Here is a 4,592-nt window from a genome sequence, read left to right as displayed (position 1 = left end):
TTACTATAGCGCCTATGCTATTTCCCATTCAATTTATGGCACCTGTCTCAGGGCTAAATGGTATTGTAATGTAGTCATTGTGAACATGTGATCTGATCAGCCTTTTATGTTATGTATATGTAAATTAAATGTTATAAGCAGGAACTGAAGCATTCTGGGAATGATAATAGTGTGTCTTGTTGAGGGAGTATCAAAGGTATTGAATTACTGAGAAAACAATAAATAATAGGACAAATAAAAAGAGGAGAAGCCTGAGAGAGAGAGAGAGAGAGAGAGAGAGAGAGAGAGAGAGAGAGAGAGAGAGAGAGAGAGAGAGAGAGAGAGAGAGAGAGAGAGAGAGAGAGAGAGACGGACAGGGATAGAGAATTTTGCTGTGGCACAGGACAGTTATCATTAATAGTGGAGGTCCATCTGCTGTGTCCATATGCCTCTGTACTGTACCTCTTTAGCATTATCATACGTAATATGCAGAACATAGATGAGGACGTTATTCTCTTGGGGTTGTTTCTCTTGGGAGTCATGGTGTTCTCGGTTCAATCCCCGCAAGGAACACTGTATTCCCGGCATTAGATATAATATTGACAAACTAAAGAGGCTGTTGGTTGTGACATACATTCTTGTGACATACAGTCACTTACCAGCTTCATAATTGATCGAAACCGATGCAGGAGGGAATCTCCTCTAACAAATCATATGACAAACCAATAACACCATTAAAAGTCATACTTCACAGAGTTGAGAAATTACTGTTGACTGGTATGGAAGGGTCTCTTGCAAAAATTATCATGGCAACCCAATCATATATGAATTACACAATGCTAATGTTGAACGCTTCAATTCATAAAGTCCTGATGGGAGAATTGTTTGGCACAAAATGGGCGGCAGACGGTGACAGTACTATGGAGCTCATAGACTGAGACGATAGGCTCTATCAGTCATAGAGCAAGTAGGCTTGCATGAATTATCACTCCTTACCAGGGCCTGTACCCTGGACCCACCTAGCCAGTGTCAGCCACTTACCGCCCAAAGAGCAGAAACTCATGAAGGGCCAAAGTGCAAAACCATCAACCAAGCAAAAGGAATTCAACAGACAGTACACTACACAGAACATACTGTAGAAGTCAGATAAATGTGAAAACTAATTCAACAAATATCACTTTACAGAATAGGACTTTTTAACACTGAGTTGAGTATGGCAAGTAATATAAAACTGTAGGCAAAGGATTTGCCTGTGTCACCCTCTAGTGTACAAATGTGTCTCAGTGAAAACAAGTGTCTGTATGGGTTGCGGCCTCCTCCTTCATCCTGTGTTGCCAGTAAAGCCTGGGTTCTGAACATGACAACAATTAGGAAGAAAACAAACAATGTCATTTTATTTTATTTTGAGATTGAAGTCCTCCCAGTGGGTATCAAACATTGTCATCAGCAATCCTTAACAGTATTCAGCAATGATAATTCAAATGGCGTGTGATGATCATGGGCTGATGTCTCTTTAGTGTAGCAGATAGACCAGTGGGTGGTGGCCTTCATTACCATAACTAGCAATTAATCTACCCAACCAGTCTTCCCATGTGCTCTCTGATCCCATAACATAGGAGCTGCCAGGACTGGGGTCATCATACTATAAACCTTTCAGCTTTGGTCTACAGTAATCATATAAAGTCCTGGAACACTGCAATGGGAGCAGAGAGAGAGAAGGAACAGAAAGGAGTCTCTGCTGTGTGAGTGGTGACAGACAGCAGCATAGATCTGAGTGATAACTGTTGTCGGATGGAGGGAATTGAGATCTACAGGATGACACAAGGTGGGCGATTTCTGGTCCACTTTTCCACTTGCTTGCCATCATAGGTGTTCTGGAGAGCGTCCCTGACCTGAAGGGGCATACACATTGTTGAGACCATTTGTGTCAATTTCAAAACATGTGTCAATTTCAGTGATGCAAACAAACTGGCTGAAGTTGACAGTTCTGAAACTTCAGAGGAGAAAGCTTCCAGTACTCACATCCTTTTCCATGGGGAAGCCACCTGTTTCCAGCTTGGAGAAGACCAGCTCCCCGTTGATCTCCAACTCAAAACTGCCTGCAGAAACAACAGCATCACACTTCTCTTCAAAACAAATGTAGGTTTAACCTTGATGGACACATACACAAAACAGGCATGAAAACTGGTATTTTACCAAAAAGAATAGGTAAATATTACAACATATATTACAATACATTTCACTGTAGCCACTGTGCTTCTGCATCTGCATTGCTTTCTTTTTGGGGTTTTAGGCTGGGTTTCTGTATAGCACTCTGTGACAACTGCTGATGTAAAAATGGCTTTATAAAATAAATGTGATTGGTTATCCAGCTGACCTTTTCGTCCTACAAAGCCTGACACCTCCACCTCAGGAAACTCCACAGTGACAGCCTGCTGAAGTTTCTTGTAGCGGGGCTCGTACCCTCATTGGCCACTGAAACAGTGATAGAAAACCAAAACTGCGATGAATAATTAAAACGGCATAAAAACAAACAACATAAAGACTCAACCTGAGTGTTAAAAGGTATGGCAGTTGCAATATTTCCATAGTTTGCATAATGGAAATGTTCCATGACTTCCAGTTTCCGGCCTCTTTGTTAAACAAACGCATCCTCCCAAATATAAATGAATATAAACCTACCAGTACTCCACTCTGATCTGCACCACACCCATGGCTTTTGACCCAGATTCTTCTCCTCACTCCTTTCTTGTGCTTTGCTGACGTAAAGGTGTTTTGACGGAGGTTGGAGGAGTAAGAAACCTCAACATGAAAATAGGAGCAATCCTAACCTGCCTCCTTAGTTATGAGTAAATCTAAGAGGGTACATTGGATTAGATCTTTCCTGTCCCAGGTAGGGTTGGGCCAGTGATCAACTGAAACAGGCAAGTTACTACATGATAGTTAACTGTTTTCTCATGTAAAATAATAAAACATTGCGAAAACAAAAAACATTGACAATCGAGACACCAAAGGCTCATCATCCTGAGTTATTTGAAGTTTCTATCCTGTTCTTTAGTAATGGATAAGTTCTAGGAAAACATTGAAACGTGTATTGAGACAATAATATAGCTGGGCAGGGTATTGGATTCCATGTGTGTAGTGTCAAGACCATAACATGCAGGAACAACACCTCCACAAAATGTCATATCTGAGAGGATCTATTCTAGTGACTTGGAAACATTTCAGTTAACAGAAGTACATACAGTGCCTTGCGAAAGTATTCGGCCCCCTTGAACTTTGCGACCTTTTGCCACATTTCAGGCTTCAAACATAAAGATATAAAACTGTATTTTTTTGTGAAGAATCAACAACAAGTGGGACACAATCATGAAGTGGAACGACATTTATTGGATATTTCAAACTTTTTTAACAAATCAAAAACAGAAAAATTGGGCGTGTAAAATTATTCAGCCCCTTTACTTTCAGTGCAGCAAACTCTCTCCAGAAGTTCAGTGAGGATCTCTGAATGATCCAATGTTGACCTAAATGACTAATGATGATAAATACAATCCACCTGTGTGTAATCAAGTCTCCGTATAAATACACCTGCACTGTGATAGTCTCAGATGTCCGTTAAAAGTGCAGAGAGCATCATGAAGAACAGGGAACACACCAGGCAGGTCCGAGATACTGTTGTGAAGAAGTTTAAAGCCGGATTTGGATACAAAAAGATTTCCCAAGCTTTAAACATCCCAAGGAGCACTGTGCAAGCGATAATATTGAAATGGAAGGAGTATCAGACCACTGCAAATCTACCAAGACCTGGCCGTCCCTCTAAACTTTCAGCTCATACAAGGAGAAGACTGATCAGAGATGCAGCCAAGAGGCCCATGATCACTCTGGATGAACTGCAGAGATCTACAGCTGAGGTGGGAGACTCTGTCCATAGGACAACAATCAGTCGTATATTGCACAAATCTGGCCTTTATGGAAGAGTGGCAAGAAGAAAGCCATTTCTTAAAGATATCCATAAAAAGTGTTGTTTAAAGTTTGCCACAAGCCACCTGGGAGACACACCAAACATGTGGAAGAAGGTGCTCTGGTCAGATGAAACCAAAATTGAACTTTTTGGCAACAATGCAAAACGTTATGTTTGGCGTAAAAGCAACACAACTCATCACCCTGAACACACCATACCCACTGTCAAACATGGTGGTGGCAGCATCATGGTTTGGGCCTGCTTTTCTTCAGCAGGGACAGGGAAGATGGTTAAAATTGATGGGAAGATGGATGGAGCTAAATACAGGACCATTCTGGAAGAAAACCTGATGGAGTCTGCAAAAGACCTGAGACTGGGACGGAGATTTGTCTTCCAACAAGACAATGATCCAAAACATAAAGCAAAATCTACAATGGAATGGTTCAAAAATAAACATATCCAGGTGTTAGAATGGCCAAGTCAAAGTCCAGACCTGAATCCAATCGAGAATCTGTGGAAAGAACTGAAAACTGCTGTTCACAAATGTTCTCCATCCAACCTCACTGAGCTCGAGCTGTTTTGCAAGGAGGAATGGGAATAAATTTCAGTCTCTTGATGTGCAAAACTGATAGAGACATACCCCAAGCGACTT

The 4,592-nt window shown here is 41.3% G+C and overlaps 1 pseudogene; it reads right to left on the bottom strand.

Annotated features, from left to right (window-relative positions):
- Nucleotides 1-1,357: 1,357 nt before the first annotated feature.
- On the bottom strand, nucleotides 1,358-3,251 carry LOC135553752 (migration and invasion enhancer 1-like; annotated as a pseudogene).
- Between the last annotated feature and the right edge of the window lie 1,341 nt (nucleotides 3,252-4,592).

The sequence above is a fragment of the Oncorhynchus masou genome, chromosome 14 (genome assembly GCF_036934945.1).
Source record: "Oncorhynchus masou masou isolate Uvic2021 chromosome 14, UVic_Omas_1.1, whole genome shotgun sequence".
NCBI classification, from domain to species: Eukaryota; Metazoa; Chordata; class Actinopteri; order Salmoniformes; family Salmonidae; genus Oncorhynchus; species Oncorhynchus masou.
This window is presented reverse-complemented; position numbering and strand designations above follow the sequence as displayed.